The sequence below is a fragment of the Marmota monax genome, unplaced genomic scaffold (assembly GCF_021218885.2).
Source record: "Marmota monax isolate L192 unplaced genomic scaffold, Marmota_monax_Labrador192_F-V1.1 WCK01_AAM20220418_F8-fsc00012, whole genome shotgun sequence".
Lineage (NCBI taxonomy): Eukaryota > Metazoa > Chordata > Mammalia > Rodentia > Sciuridae > Marmota > Marmota monax.
In genome coordinates, this window is record NW_026695227.1 from 7,219,238 (window position 1) to 7,237,006 (window position 17,769).

General features: G+C 35.5%; 1 long non-coding RNA gene across 1 annotated transcript; it reads right to left on the bottom strand.

The window, feature by feature from the left end:
- Positions 1 to 14,576: 14,576 nt before the first annotated feature.
- LOC131423883 (uncharacterized) lies at positions 14,577 to 16,910 on the bottom strand. The gene is made up of 3 exons (XR_009225991.1): positions 16,834 to 16,910; positions 16,519 to 16,609; positions 14,577 to 14,982 (listed from the first exon to the last, which is right to left on the bottom strand). It is a non-coding gene; the product is annotated as an uncharacterized LOC131423883 (long non-coding RNA).
- Between the last annotated feature and the right edge of the window lie 859 nt (positions 16,911 to 17,769).

Sequence of the window (17,769 nt, forward strand, 5' to 3'; positions counted from 1 at the left end):
TATATATCTATGCGTGCATACATGTCTATGTTGCATATATGTGTACATTGATATATGTGTATTATATGCATATGCATATATATACAAATATACAAATATATGTGTATACATTCTATAGAGATTAAAGACGTTTATTCTGTACTAAGATCTTGCTAAGGCTTGGATATGGTTGGAATGTATCCCCAAGGCTTCATGTGTTGGAATGTAATCCCCATTGTGAGGTATTAAAATGATGGAAACTTAATCTGAGTTTGGTGTTTAGAGATCTGGTCTTTGTGAGGTGATAATGATTAGATAATGTCATTGGAGTGGAGCCCCATTATTGGATCCTGGTGGACTTATAAGAAGAGGGAGAGTTACCAGAAGAAAGACACACATGCACAATCCTTATCTTTTGCCATATAATGCCCTGTACCATCTTAGGCCTCTGCCCACAGGAAGACCATTACCAGATATGGCCACTCAACCTTGGGCCTCCAGAACTGTGAGCCAAAATAAATCTCTTCAACTCACCCAATCTGTGGTGTTGTGTTGTTGGCAACAGAAAGTGGACTAATACAAATCTATAAGCATATTTACAAACATATTGGAAAACATGGCAAAAATAGTGAAAAGGAATTCTAGTCATATACCAAAATAGTCAATTTGTGTTATGTCAAATAGTGGCTTTCACTATGCCTCACATTGCTCCATCTGCTTCCTATACTTAGCAACCAGAAACTATAATAATTATTTTACTTATTTAAACTTCTTTCCTTAAATATATCCTTTTCCTAGAGTTTTGTTATTAAAGGTCTAGTTTAGAATTTGACAATAAAACTTCAATTTCCAATTGTTGATTGTTCAAGGTCACACTGATCTTGAATATTAATTGGTGTGATATAAATAAATAAATATGAATTTGTGAACAAAACTAAAATAACTAAGAATCAGCTAAAGTGATAGGTCACCTATGTCTGAAACTACATCCTAGCTTAAGCTTCACTGTTTTTCCTATTGCTTATTTATTAATTTAACAAATATCTGCTATACATGGAACATGCACCATGGTGGACCAGACAGCAGTGACTGAAATAACCAAACAAATAAATGTCACTATAATGGCAAACTGTGATCAGTGCCATGAAGGGAATGTAAGGGTAAAATGAAGCCAAATCTAGTTTAACTTTTCACTAGGATGGAAAGAGAGGGAGACAGAAAAGTCTTCCCTGAAAAAAAATGGCTTTTTTTTTTTTTTGGCCTGAAGTATGAATATTATTTAGAGATAATAGTGAAGAGATAGTAGTGAAGAAAAGGAATCAGTAATACAGACAGGGGATTGCTATGGTTTCAATGTGTCCCTCAAATTTCATGTGTTATAAATTTAATCGCCAAATGAGTTCATGGAATTTGGAAGTGGGACCTTTGTGAGTTAACCATGTCATGAGGGCTCTGCCCTCATCAGTGGATTAATGGGTTACTGAGGAAGTAATTTTCTTATAAAAGCAAGCTCTGTCTGGCTTGCCTGCTCTGTCCCATCATGTAATGCCCTGTGCTGTTTTGCTGCAGCATGAAGACCTTCACAAGATGCTAACACCATGATCTTGGACTTTCCAGCCTTCAGAAATATGATCCAAACAAACCCATATTATTTGTAAATTATCCACTCTCTGGTATTTTGTTGTAGCCACAGAAAACGGACTAAGGAAAGAGTGTGTGAAAGGTCTTAGGAAAGCAAGTTGCCGTAACCATTCAAAAAACTAAAAGGAAACTTGTGTGGTTGGAACACAGTGAGCAAGGAGGGGCCCTGCACAGGGGGAAGCTAGAAATTAGGCAGGTCAGATCACGCCAGGATTTGGGATAATAAGTGATTGCAGAGTTTTAAACAAGGGGGAGCATAGTCATATTTAAACCTTTTTTTAAAAAAAATACCTTTGAAATAGAAATGAGATGAAAAAAATTGGGAGAGGTGATATTTCTCTATCATTTTTATCACTTTGACTTTTGAACCATGTCAATGTTTTAAAAGTCTTAAAATAAGGCTGGGTACATTTTATTCCTAAAAGGGAATACAAACTAAAACAAATGAATCCTATTATATTTCAAAAGAATAACAAACATACTAGAAGCAGGAAGGGGAAATTCAAGTAACTTTTGAACACAGCATGTTGACACTACACTTTCATTTGAAAGACAATGAACTATAATTAAATGTTGAATACATGATTTTTAATATTTATTATGAAAGAGAGAAGCAAAAAAATATATAAGAAGTGTATCTGTGTGTGGTCATACATATTTCTTAGCACTGTCCACTTTGAAATCCTTAAAATAATCACTCCTCAATAGCAAAGGAGAACATATCCAAATCTAGGCCTCTAAAAACAATTTCCATGAAGTAGAACGAAGACTCCTTGGGGAAATAGTTCATTCCAGCCTGGGACGTAGAAAATATCAGATGAACCTGGAACATCTTATTGTGGCAGAAAGTAAGGAAGTGGTTCAAAAATGACGGGATATCAATTTGGGGACAATTTCAACAGGAAAGTAATTAAATTAAAATCCACTGAAGGAAATTAGAATGCCTGATATTTCTATAATAAAATAGAAATCACAGGAAGGATTGGAGGAAGGGAAGGAAAGAGGGAGAGAGGTAAGAAAAGCTTTTGTAAGGCAAATATTATAATAATTAGCTTAGGCAAAAATCACCAATGGATACTTAAACTAGTGGGTGAAATGTGATGATGAGTCAGAAATCTATGTAGTCCTACAATTTACTTCCTCGCCAGAAAATAGTTGTAAATCAAAAGGAGAAAAATAGGAACTTTGCAATGGAGGATCTTTTAACCAAAAATCAAAGTTAACATCACCAGTATTAAGATAAATTAAACTCATGTGGCTCATGACACAATGAACTGAGAAGTAAGTTATTTTATAGTATTCCTGCCAAAAATAAATAAATTCAATCTAATTATGAGGAAATATCAAACAAACCCACATTGAGAAACACTGAATAAATAACTGGCCTATATTCTTTAAAATGTGAAGGATGTGCATGACTACTGCATACTGGAGAACTGTCCCACATTAAATGAGACTGAAGAGATGTGACGGCCAGGTGCAACATATGATCTTGGACTAAACACTGAACCCCAAGTTTTTTGCTTTAATTTTTGTTTTAAAATTAATAACTGCAACACTTCAAAAGATACTATAAAGAAATTTTTTTTTTTTTTTGAGACAAAGTCTTGCTGTATTGCCCAGTCTGGCCTTGAACTTATTATCTTCCTACCTCAGCCTCCCACTTATCTGAGATTATAGGAGCATGCCACTAAGCCAGGTTGCTAAGAGAACTTCTAAAAACAATAAGCAAAAGATTGGGAGAAAATATTTAAAATTTCATATCTGATAAAGGTCTTGTATGTAGATTATATTAAAAAACTCTCAATGAGCAACAATAAGAAAATTCAGTTATTTTAAAATAGGCAAAAGATTTCAATAGATGTTTTACCAAAGAAGATATATATAGTCAGATAGACACAAGAAGTGACACTTCGCATCATCAGTCATTGTGAAAATGAAAATTAAAACTACAATGAGATACCACCGCATACCTTTTAGAATTATAGAATTGTTAAAATTAAAAAGTCTACCAAAAGTGTTGGTAAAAAGGGGCTGGGAAGGTTGCTTCAGAGGTAGAGTACTTGTCGGAGATCAAATATGCATGAGGTCCTGAGTTGGATCCCCAGCGCCATACACCTCTACACACTAAGTATTAGAAAGGATAGAACACTATCATACACTAGTTGTGGGAATGTCAAATGAGCCAACCCTTTGGAAATCAGTTTGACAGCTTCTTAAAATGTTAAATGTACACATATCATGTGATATACCCATTAAAGTCTGATATTTATCCCCCCAAAGAAATGTAAACATATGTGTATACAAAGATTTGTACATATATGTACACAGATATTTCATTTATCATAGCTGACCAGAAATCTAGTCCAGGTCACATTATCTCTAGATTTAATTGTTATGATACCTCCCTATTTCTGTCCCCAACTCCAATAATGCATTCTCAATAGTGGTCAGATCATCTCTTAAAACAGTTAGTGAGTACAGTTGTCTCTTCCTATCTGCACGATATTGATTCTAGGATCCCCATTGGAAATGAAAATATGTTGATACTTAATTTCCTCATATAAGGTGGTGTAGTATTTGCATTTTATCTATAGCCTTCTATGTTCTTTAAATCGTCTCTAGATTAATTATAATACTTAATACAATGCACATATTACGTGTATAGTTGTTAAGACTAAAATATTTAGGAAATAATGGCAAGGAAAAAAGTCTACATCTTCAGTATAGATGCAACTTTTTTCTTTTTTGATGTGTGGTTGGTTGGACCAGCAGCTGCAAAGTCCAAAGATATAGAGGGCCTATTATAATTACACGATTGAATCATTCCTGTTTCCAACTATCCACCTATCTATCTTCTACCACTCTGTATTACTCAGGTCCAGCCACAGGATCTTCTTAATTTTCCTTAAACACTCCAAACACACCCCTTCCTTATGGATTATGCCCTTGGCTGATCCTCTACCCAGATAGTCTTTGCCCAAATATCCACATAGATGGTTTCTTCATTTTCTTCAGGTCTATGTGAGATGCCACATTCTCATTAAAGAGTCCTTTGGACAATGCTATATAAAATATCTACAATTTTACCACCTCTCCCTGCCCCCTTTCTCAATTCATTTTTCTCTATTGTACTACTCACCATCCAACATATTATATATTTGTTTCTTTCTTTATTATGGTATTGGCAATTAAACTCAGGAGTGTTCTACCATAGAGCTACATTCCCAGCCTTTTTTATTTTATTTTATTATTTTGAGACAGGGTCTTACTAAGTTGCTCAGGCCTTGAATGTATGATTCTCCTGCCTCAGCCTTCCTAGTTGCTGGGATTACAGTTGTGTGCCACCTGGCTCCTGTTTGTTTTTCTGTTGTCTCTGTGTTTTCGATATAAGTTCCATGACAGCAAGAACTTTGCTTTTTTTTGTCCCCAGCTACTAGAATAGTAGCTGGTATGTGCATAGTTGGTAGATTCTTATTGATTGTATTAATATTCAAATGCATTTTTAATCTTTTGTTTGGCATCTATAGAGTGGTAAAGGTTTTGTGACATAGTAGAAGTAATGTAAAGTAATCCTTTATATCAAATGTATTTTGTTCCACATTTTTGTGCTTTGTTTTAACATGATTTGTCACTTCCTTCCCCCATCCCTACCCCTATTAATCCATTTAATTTCAAATGTGACAAAACTCCCTGATCCATCTCCCTGTCCTATTCCAAAATAATGTGCTATTTTCTCTACTTCATTTCTCAATATTTGTACTACCTAGAGAGGGGAAGAAGGATCAGATGCAGTCCTAAGAATGTAGTGTAGGCATTTTCCTATAGTTTGTGGTAGAATTAACATTTTCAGAATATAGAAGAAAAGAGGAAAGAAGGCCTGGGGTTGTAGCCTAGTGGAAGAGTGCTTGCCTAGAACATGCTAAGGCCCTGGTTCAAACCCCACCACTTCAAAAAGGGGGACAAAAAAAAAGGCTTCTTCTGGCAGCATTATTTTCTTAATCCTGATTCTTTGGCCACTCAGATACTATATGGTATTTTATAGCTGCTGATTTTATGTACTATTCTTCTACATTGCCATGGTGATTGAAAGGCATAGTTTTAGCATCTGAAGTCCACTGTCAAGAATGCATAAATCATCACACTGTATAACTGAATAAATAAAGCAGGAATTTGTTCAAAATAGTTGCCACCTTGTTTACTCTCCAGTCTCTGATTGTATTCTACTGGTCATTCCTGGTACTTAACTAGCACAAGATAAGCTCCTTGCTGTGCCACCATTTTCTCTCTCCATCCTGCTGAGGTAACCTCATTGCTTACAGAAAGAAAGCTGCCTCAGGAATTGCTGAGATGCTTTGCTGCTTAAAGAAAAATTATAATATGACCTATGTGAAGGATGTTACATAACTTGAAAAGAATCAAGAGTCAAAAACAAGAATACATCCTGAGAAGGGGTACTTGACAAGCTTTTGGAAACATAAAAGAAGCAAATGTAAAAAAGTACAAAGGAAAGGCTATTTTGAACTTCCAACTGGGATTAGAGGAAGAGGATGGGGAAAAAATAATACTAAATGGCTGAAGGACTCACGTTTAGTTATCTACTTAGAATGGACAAGGTTGAAATTAAGTGGATATTGCTGACAGAAATGATTTAACTGGTAAATATCACTATTACTCCAGTTCATTTGTAGTTTCTTCACCTTTGGTTAATCTCATCTAATTGCCATATACTTCTCTGCTATGCTTCATGACCTAAATAACTCAATTTTTACTGCTTCCTGAAGAGGGTCAGAATACTGCATATTACAAGATATAAAATGACATATCAGGACCCAAAAGATGTTTGCCACAAGTGTTTCTTATCCTAAAAAAAAAAAAAAGTCACACAAAACACTATAAGCTACTTTTATTCTCAAAGATCATTCTGCAAGATGTATAGCCCCTTTCCAGAGTACCAGAAGGAAAGCCCACTACCTCTTCCCTTCGATTCTCTTCCCTCTTCCTACACAGACTTAATGAAGACATCTGCCTGACAACAGTCAGCTTGTCAAATTAGACAAGAAACAGCCAAATCTGCAGTGTCATCTGCAAAAAAAAAAAAAAAAATCCAAAGAAAAGATATCAGAAATACACTTTATCTTGCCCTCAACTCATTCTTTGATAATTACAAAAAGAATGATGGATGCGGAATGGTTTTTATAATTTTCTTAATTTTGATGTGCTTTCCTTAGAAATGAATCTATATTACTACAGAAACCCATGAGTGGCATGCATAAAATGATTTCAATAGAGAAATTGCTTAAGAGAAGAGTAGATAATAAAAATATGTGACTTTTTCACCTACTCAAATACTCGATCCAATATGCAGAAAACCCTAGCTGTTAGTGAAGAAGAAAGTTGAACACAGGGAAAAAATGAAGCAGTTTCCCTGAAGGGATTGAAAGGCAAGTCTGAATTTCCACAAAATGCTAGACTTTCAGATGACACATGTCAAATGCTGGCACTCTCAGATCTGTTCCCATGTAGCCTCTCTTGTCTTTTACTCCCATTCAAATTTGGTTCCTCTCTTTTCTCCTCCTTTTTCTACACCTCAACAGCAGCCCTATATAAATGCAAAACACAATGGAAAGAAAAAGAAACCATCTCTTTCGCCCATTTGATTGTGTACACTACTGTAAATTCTTACTGGCCAGACATCATGTTATTTAGAATTATTTTCTAGGACAAGTAAATACTTAATGGATACTATTTGATTGATTTCCAAAGTTCTCTTTGGACTCCATTTCTCTTTGATATTTCAACCAGTAAGCACTTCAGTCCAAAACACTACTTCCTTGGTGGACAATGGTCTTTATTAGCTACCTCAGTCATTTACCATGTCCTGATTCCCTTTTGGGAAAATGCCTTGTCCTCATTGTATGTGGTCATGGTGGAAGGGCAGATACCTATTTTTGGAAACCAAGGGTTTCAGGTACTTTTCCTGGTAGACCCAAGGGTCAGACATGTAATTTAACTTCAACCAATCAGGTTCTCATTCCTGGAACTATAAATATTAAAGTCAATGATGCAAGACGAAGAAAACATTGTAGAGATATTTTAGTAGCAACAAAAGAGAAGAAGTATTCTGACCTGGGGTTTTTGTTTATTTGTTGGTTTGTTTGTTTTTAATCAAGGAATAGTTGCTGTTTTTCTCCTGATTCTTGGTCCTCAAAATCCTCCTTTATTCCTCTGTTTCAGAGCCTCCCTTTGCAATCTCCTCACCTGTTATCCCTACATTCAAAGCACCCTATTCATCCCCAACCTGGGCACCACAGTCTTAAATAAATTTACTTTTCTTTAAGACAAGAATGATCAGGCAAGTTTCAGGATGTAGTTCAATGATAGAGTGCTTGTCTGGCATGCAGAAGCCCCAGATCCCATCCCCAACACCAAAACCAAATAAACAAATAAGCAGTAGGCAGGAGCCAGGCCAGGCCAGCTGGTGGTACAGGCCTGTAATCCTGGAGAAGCTGACGTAGAACAATTGCAATATGGAGGCCAGCCTCAGCAACTCAGGGAGACCCTGTCTCAAAATAAATAATAAAAAAGACAGAGGATGTAGCTCAGTAGTATAGCACCCCTGGGTTGAATTATCAGTACCAAATAAGTTAAATAACTAGTTCCTGCTAATCATAACTGGAGTAACTGATAAAAATACCCTAGAGATAGAAGTGATTCTCCAATAGATAAATTGAAAAATATTTTTATTCCAATGAAATTACATGTGAAAAGAAAATTTGATGGGGTATTTCTCTGATATATGGATAAATAGCCCACACAATTGGTAACAAAATTTTAAATTATTTTCTCTTTTTAATAATTTGTTTGAGAAACTGGAAGCCAAGTTTTAAAAGAAAAAGGGGCAGTTAGTGATATACAAGCTTATCCTTTCATTTTACAACAGAGTTAGGAAGAAGAATATTAATAGATAAAACCAGAGGTTTTAATCTTGACATAGTGTGAAAACTGCAGAATCCTAAAATTTCTCTAGATTATAAGGACTGCTGGATAAAAGACCAAATGATCAGAGTAATGGCAGTAGAGTGAGTGGAGATGACAAGTAGATATTCATCAGTGGCCCCAATTAATACTTTGGTTGACAGGCACCTGAGTCATGAAATGACAATGAGTAGAGAGAAACCCATGGGTGAGAGAAGATAACATAAGAAAACACAATTGCAAACTCATATGTGAAGTTTATGAGTTTTAACAAGGGCTCCATTGTTAATACCATTTATTAACTTTACTGAAAAATTTTACTATGCATCACTAATTTTATTAGGAAATTTCTTACAGATATATATGTGTGTGTGTGTGTGTGTGTGTCTGCCACTTTAACTTTTTATAAGAAAAAAATCAAAGATGATGAATTCTGTGTCATAATAATTAGCATTCCGTGGACAATACAGAGCATGGATTGAATTGTGTGTGTGATGAGCTTAACTACACAAAAAAGCAAGGAGGAAAATGAAAATGGAAATCCAGGTCTAAATGGCCTGAATCAAGGCTCATGCTAGAGAGATATGAAAACAAACATAAAGATACTATTTGAGACTATGAAAAAGAATGCATGTATTGAGAATTGGGGAAAAAAATAGCAGAATTATGATATAAAAGCCCTGGGAAACACACACAAAAGAGAAAGACACAGCAGGAAAAACTAACAGGACAACTGGCTATACCAGTATGAAGAGAGCTAAGAAAATACACCATAATGCAAATAAATAGATTTTTTTCTAAATGCTGTGCATATCAAGGAAATTGCTGATAAGAAAAGACCTTTAGATTCGGTTATGCATAAATGCATGAGTCATTTTTTTTTCTAATTTTTTTTTCCTGGAGGATATGGGCAGTGATACCTGTTTCTGATGTTTAATCAAAATATATTCATCACTAAATCTGTGAAATATTGAGAAACATTTGTGGAGGAGACCAAAGATATATTTTGACATTTCATCACAATACAATTATTTCTGGAGAATATGCATGTTCATTTTCGGTGGCATGGATGAAACAAAGGAGGGGAGTCCAAAGTTAATCTAGGTGTAGTTCTACATATTTATGATTTGTTTCATTTTTCTACTCAACAAGAAAGCACTTTGGAGTCACACAAGCTTGGGTTTCAATTTGAGCTCAGCTCGGCTACTTTCTAGGTATGTGACCTCTAGCTGTTACTTAACCTCTTCAAGCTCCAATACCCTCATGTAAAAAAATGAAGCAAATAATATCTACTTCAGGGAGGATTGCATGAAACATGACTGGTAGTATATAAAGTGTTTAATACTGAAGTTATTTGTTAAATATCTGCACCTTTGTAGTAAGATTTCAGAGCGCCAACTTGCTATTTTTCTTCTTTCCTTGTCTTTACCACCACTGATGACTCCCAACTACTGAAACTAGAACCCAAACTCCCCATTTTAGATTACATCCTTTGGCAAAAGAATGCCCTGCTTTAAAATCCGAAGACCACTGAAAAAACACAAACAAAAAGTTTGTCAGTCATTTGTACCTCCGTGGACACGTTTATTAAATCCTTGATCGACAGTATATTTTAGTGGGTGCAGAAAATCTAGGAAAGCACTGAATTGATTTGGAATGATGGCAAAAATTCATTATTCATTCTGAGAAGGGAAGCAGGTGAAAAGGAGAACCTGGAAATGCAGACAAACTTTATCATCATTATGGTTATTTCCTGTGGTCTATCTTAGAGAGTTTGCAAAATGGGGGTGGGGCAGAGAAAAATCTGTTCAATATTCAACAAGTTATGACTTTCTAGAATGCCAAGAGGGTGAAATATAAAAGCTTTTATTAAAATCCTGGAAGTCATAATACATTTTTATTTAGACATAAACCTTTATTCCCAGAGCTCTTGGGACCTGGCAGTCACATTACAATTCAACCTCGATTTATCTTTACAAGTGTGTCACTAAAGTGTGTAGGAAGTAGGTATAGCTCTATTATCTTCAGATTACAAATACAAAAATGAAAGTAGACACAGATAAAGCAATGGCCTAGCTACAGTAGGTGGCTGAGCAGGGAACAGAATCAATCATGTGACTGATACTTCTCCTAGCAGATAAGTGCAATGGTGTCCCACCCCAGTTGGGACCTGCCTTTTTTCTGAACCCTTAATGTCTGATGATGGAAGGCTGGGAAGATGGAGCTCCTCTTCAGAGAAATAATAATAAATAGAACAGTCTCTGGGAAGTCTGTGGATTTGGTGTTCATTAGCTGAACACGGACCTAAAGTTAGTCTAAAGCTCAGAGAAGCTTCTTAATATATACTTTTTAAATTTTTTGTTTTTTCAGTTGTAGTTGGACACAACACCTTTATTTTATTTACTTATATGTGGTGCTGAAGCTCAAACCCAGCACCTCACATGTACTAGGCAAGGGCTCTGCCCTGAGCCACAACCCCAACCCATCCTAGAAGCTTCTTATCCATTAGATCAACATGTGTGTGCTCTAAAGTCTTCAGGATCCTGTCCTCTGAGGCCCCCTCCTCGTACCCTCCTTCAACTAGCTTCAACCCTAGCATTGTTGTTTTCTCCCTCACCATAATTGATTGAACCCAGGGGTGTTCAACTGCTGCTTTCCAGCCCCAGTCATTTTTACTTTTTATTTAGAGACAGGATCTCACCAAGTTGTCCAGACTGAGCTCAAACTTGTGTTGCTCCTGCTTCAGATGCTAGTCCCTTAGATTACAGGCGTGGGTCATCACTTCTGGACAACCCTAGCATTGTTGAGCAAGTTTCTCTACAATTTCGGTACAGCAGAAAGAGCCCAGATTCCACCCTAGCACCTCCACCCAACAAATCAGAATTGCACAGCAGCCACTCCTTAGTGTAGAAGTGAAGCATATATAATTCTGGCACTGAGCCAAATTCTGAGGCAAGACTTTTACTTTGTTTTTCTATATCAGTTATTTTCATTTCAAAGGTCATTGTTTAGAAGAAAGAAAGGGAAAACCTAGCTTGAGTACAAGAATAATGAAGAAATGCTCATTCATTATTTTTGTTTTTAAAAATCTGCTTCTCTGTTTCCAGAGAAAAATAAAATGAGATGGTAGAATAATTGCTGAAACAAAATGTTTAACAGTAAGTAAATGGTCATAATAATTTATTTTAGGCAGAGGTATGAAAAGATAGGTAAAGCCTTAAATCAAAATCTTTCCTATGATGGTAAGAAATTTGAGGTTAGGTTAAAAAAAAAAAAAACAGAACAAACCAAAAGTAGTGACTGTGAATGGCCTTGAGACAAATTCTTCACTCTGACACTCAAAGCAAGCCAAAATTAAGTCCCCTTCTATTTTTACAGGCTCCTTCCCCCTAGTTTCCTAAATGGACTTCACAAAATAATTAAATAGTATAATTTTCTCTCACAAAATATGTTTCACACTTTCTTTTATCCATGCTTTGCTACAATGTCCCCACTGCTTTGAATGTACTTCCTCTTCATCCCAATTAATAATAAGAAGAGATTAAATTCACTAGAAAGGTATAACATTTCTAAACTTATCTGGGGCTGGGTGTGTAACTCAGTGGTAGAATACATGCTTAGCATGTGCAAGGCGCTGGGTTCAACCCCCAGCACCCCCCCAAAAAAAATACACACACACACACACACAAACATACACACACACCCTTAATAACATGGTCTCAAGAAATGTAGAGCAAAAATTTATCAGAATTACAAAGAGAAACATGAAAATCCACAATAAAAGGGAGAGAATTTTAATACAACTCTCAGTAACCAATAGAATAAAGAAATGAGTAAGAACACAGAAAATTTGAATAACATGATAGCAAAACCTGACCTTTTCCAGTATACATAAAACATTTACAAAAATTGGCCTCCGAAGAAGTTAGAAAAAGATCGGGAGATTATATTACAAAGAATTTTAAACTAAGGAAATGTTAAAGTTAGGTGCAGGAATTGTGGTCTCTCATTTTTGCTGTGTTTCTATTGTTGTTTATCAAATCTTTCAAAATACAAAAACCATTCCTAGTGTACTGGTTCCCCCCAAAATGGACCATGGGCCAGGTTTGGCCAGAAGACTATAGTTCACCAACTCATGCTTTAGATCACAAAGATGTTAAAATGATCATAAGAAGATATTTATAAAAAGCTTCATATCAATAAATTTAAAATTTAGATGACACAAAGACACAAGTTACCCAAACTAACACAAGAATAGAAAAATATAAATGGTCTATTAAAGAAACTGGATTCTCAATTTAATTCCTTCCCACAGAGAAAACGACAGGCCCAGATGGCTCTGCTGGTGAATTCAACCAAACGTTTAAACAGACTTTCTAGAGAATAACAAATGAGGGACTATTTCTCATCTTTTTTGAGGGAGCTTCATAACCTTTATATCAAAACATGACAAAAACATTATGAGAAAGATAAAGTATAAGCCAAGATCACCCAGAACACAGACTGAAAACAAAATCCTAACAAAATCCTAACAAATCAAATTTAGTAAAGTATAAAAATTTGAGTTCATTCCAGGAATGCAAGACAGGGTAGAAATAAAAAAAAAAATCAATCAATCAATGCAATTTGTCACATGAATAAAACGAAAATGTCTTATTCTTATGATCATCTAAATAAATGGAGAAAGTACTATGGTAAAATTCAAGGTCTACTCATAATAAAAAGTCTTAACAAACTAGGAATAGAAGAGAATTTCTTTATTTTGATAAAGAATATCAACAGGAAACATACAGCAAGCACTATGCTTAGTGTAAAATGGTGAAAGCTTTCCTACTGAGATTTGGAACAAGACAAGCCTGTCAATCAGTGCTTCTATTCAACATCGAATTGAAGGTCTCAGACAGTACAGAAAGGGAGCCCAGGTAGTACAGGAAAAGAAAAGAAGTCGGGAATGGGGAAAAGATTGGAGAGGAAGAAAGAAAAACTTAAAACCCAAATAATATTAGTGTGTTCACAGATATTCTAAAAGAATGGCATGTAATTAGCATTAATAAGCGAATTCAGAAATTTTGCCACATACAGTACACAAATGCATTTCTTTTCCTATCCTAGGACAGGAAGGATATTGTCTGTTACCTTCTGAAAGTTCCAGATGTGTTTCTTTAAACCAGCAATAATCAAAAATAAAAATTTCAAGTTATCCCGTTTAAAATAAGATAAAAATATCAGACTATCAGCATTAAATCTTTTTTATTTGTTCTTTTTAGATATACATGACATATTTTTACACATTTTTCATATATGGAGTATAACTTATTCTAATTAGGATCCCATTTTTGTGGTTGTACGCTATGTGGAGTTTCACTGGTGTTAGATGGGAATAAGAAAAACAGTAGAATGAATCGGACATAATTTTTCTATATTCATATATGAATACACCACCAGTGAAACTCCATATCAGCTATTAAATCTAACCAAAATATATGAAAGACATTAAAGAAGACCAAACAAAAGGAGAGACATTCCATGTTCAGGAGTTTGAAGACTCAATAACTTAAAGATGCCCATTTTCTTTAAACTGTTCTAATATTCAATGCAATTCCAGCTAAAATCCTAACCCATTTTTAAAAATTAGTTATCTTTGTTTTGTTATTGTTGTAGTTATAGCATTTGAAAAACTTATCCTAAAATGAAAATATAAAATGCAATAGGCTAACCTGATTCTAAAGTGGAAATATATAGAAATTCAATGAACTAAGAGTAGTGAGAACAGTCTTGAAGAAGTAAATGATGAGATAATTTACAGGACACTATAGCCTTAATATGACAGTAGTTAAGAAAGGCTAATTGAGAATTTAAACATGAAAAACAAAACTTTGAAGCTTCTAGAAGTTAAGTTAGGAGAATATCTTCATAACTCAGTAGAAAAGACTTCATAAACAGAACACCAAAAGCATAATCATAAAGAGAATAATTGATAAATTTTATAATATTGAGTTTATTCATACATCAATAAGAGAGAGTAACAAGTAAGCCACAGAGGAGACAATATTTTAACATAAAAACAAGCCTACAGATCAATAATGATAATATTAATAGTAATCAAAGTTAAATTGGATAAATGATTTATAGGTGTATGCTGGTAGCAGGCCCGCCCTGGCCCCTGGGGACTCAACCCCCAGTTCTTTGTTATGCATGTCAATGTGGCCAGCTCACAAGGCTGTGACACGGGCTTGCGGTTCCCTGTTTATCTGCCTAGAGCATATGTGTCTCTCGGGAACAGCTTGACCTGTTCGAGCCTCCTGATAGGGTACGGTGACATGACGGTAACCCAAGGACGCAGTTATTACTCTTTCCTCCTCACTTTTGAGTGATTTCCCGCAGCTGTTAAAAAGATATATAAGGGGAACAAATTTGGCAATAAAGCGCGCGCACGCTCCCTCCTGGATGAAGAACCTTGGTGTCCTGTGTATTTTTAACCCCGCAGTCCCTCGCCGGACTCGGCTCCGTTAGCCGGACGTGGCAGGTGTATTTATACAATGGAAGATTATAAAGCAGTGAAAATGAAAAACTACAATTACAACCAAAATCTGGATAAATTTCACAACTATGTTGGGCAAAAGAAGCCAGTTATAAAAGAATTCATACAATATAATTCCATTTATTACAAAATTTAAAACAGACAAAACATAATTATAAATACAAATGCCTAGTAATAAAACTCTAAGGTAAGCAAGGAAGGAGGTGATTATAGTAGTAGACAAGGGGAAATGGGGGGAAAATGAGGGGCTTCTCAGGAGCCGACAAGGTCTTTTATTTTTTTTGTTTTTGTTTTTAAGACAGAATCTCACCAAATTGATCAGGCTGACCTTGAACTTTCAATCCTCCTTTCTGAGCCTCCTTAGTAGTTGGGATTAGAGGTGTACACTGAGGTACCCAGCTAAATGATTTTTTTTTTTTTTACCGCAATGTGAGACCAGGTCTCACTCTATTGCCCAGGCTGCCTAAAGCTCCTGGGCTCAAGAGATCCTCCCGTTTCATCCTCTTGAGTTGCTGGGACTAAAGGTATGTGCCACCATGCCTGGCAAAACTTTTCTTGGGCTGGGGATGTAGCTCAGTGGTAGAGGGCTCCCCTCACATGCAGGAGGCCCTGGGTTCAATCCTCAGCACCATATAAAAATAAAATAAAGGTATCGTGTCCATCTACAACTAAAAAAAAAATTAAAAAAAAAAAAAAACAACAAACTTTGTTTCTTGACCTGGGTGGTGATTACAAGAGTGTTTTCCTTAGGCCACATGTTTTTGTTTTGTATATTTTTGGTATATTTTAATTTCACATTTTCAAAGCTTAAAAAAAATTATAAACCTTCAACACCAATCCATTGGTGGTGTCCAAATACAATGCTATTATAGCAAATGGTCTATTAAATTCATTGAACATCGGGCCTTAAATCATCTTATGTTAAAGCCCAACATCGCAATCCTTACGGATGCTATCATCTCACTGACTCAAATGAAAGACTAGAATTTTCTTTCTATTCAAGGTGAATTGTAAGGATTTAGAGAGGAGAAAGAACAACAAACATTTCAAACCACATGTAGTTTTAATTAAAACTTGCCTAGGAGAAAAAAAAAATTATCAGCAGCTATTTATGTATCCTTTGAGGCCTTCATGGGAGCACTCTGCTTTCCTCTGGAGAATTGTCAATGTGCACACACAGTCAAAACCAGGAGAGATACAGCAGCAGAGCTCCTAGCCCCAGGTGGCAGCCCACACAAGGGGAGCAATGGAGCCCCTGAGTTATCACCACCACTAAGCCTCCTGCTGTCCTCAACAATCATTTAACATATTGACTTTGGCAACCTTTCCCTCCCTTGTCATTCCAATTAAGTTATTAAAATTAAAGTAGAAGTGCTTACAGCTAACAGATGTAGCAGAAGTTCTTAAAAAGGGGCTGAATCTGTGTACACTGACTTCTTAGCAGGATACATTCTTTCCCAGTTTTTTAACCTAAAAAAAAAAAAGAAAAAGAAAGAAAGAAAAGAAAAGCTAAAGGTCTAGTTTATATATATATATATATATATATATATATATATATATATTTGTAGCTACATTGATTCCCTCAATTTTCACTTCAAATGAATGCTTACCCTCTCAAGGTTTCAAAAAAAAAAAAAGACTGTCTGATAAAAGAAAATAAAATCTTATTCTACACAAAAATCCTCTCTACTCACCTTCACCCTTCACCAACCAAACTTCCGCTTTTCCTTGATCAAAATCTCAAAATTATCTGTAGACAAGCACACATACCTAGAGCAAAATAAATCAAGTGGAAATTTTAATGCACTCAGTACAACTGAACTAAAAGTCACTTATTTTATGAATAAGAAAAGGGAACCACCTTTCTCATGCTAGAATGTACTGGCTTCTTGAATAAAGTTCAGTGGTCAAGGATGGGGGAAATGATGTATTACTGATAGCAGTAAAGACAGAATTTTAAAATTCCTGTTAAATACTTGAGAATCTTTTAATGAAGATATTTTTCAGACTAGAGCTAATTCCCGAGGGGAAACCATTTGAAATGACATAGTTTGAGACATTTAAATTATAGTGGAATAAAGTACTCAAACCCACCATGAAGTAATACTCTTTGTAGAACTCATGGGAAAATTACTGAGATTCATAATAGGCCTTTTCTATGAGGAAATAAGCCTAGGAGGCAGAAATGCTGTCGAATAAATGTTATTTTAAATGGATTGTGGCTGTATAGTAACCTAGTTCCTTCTTTAATGGAGAAGAGCATGAATGGGAAGGTTAGCTAAAAATTAATAGGGTTTTCTTTTTTTCTAAACAGTACACTTCTTCACAAAGCCTACCTAATTACATGAGTTTTTCCTTGAGAACCACATGCTTCCATACTCGTTTTCTTTTAACTATTTTTTTAAATGCTATCTACCCCCAGGACCTCCAACCCCCTCTCTAACAAATCAGCATGTAACAGAGAAGAAAAGTTCTGAACTATCACTGCTTTGAATTTCAAATGTTTAAATTTAATTCAGCCTTTTCCAGGTAAAATGAATTTGACGTGACCCTCCAAGGCTTTCCCACTGCGGGGTTGACCCAGTACACCCCTAATTAAGCATAAAGAGCGCCACAAAGAACAAACCACT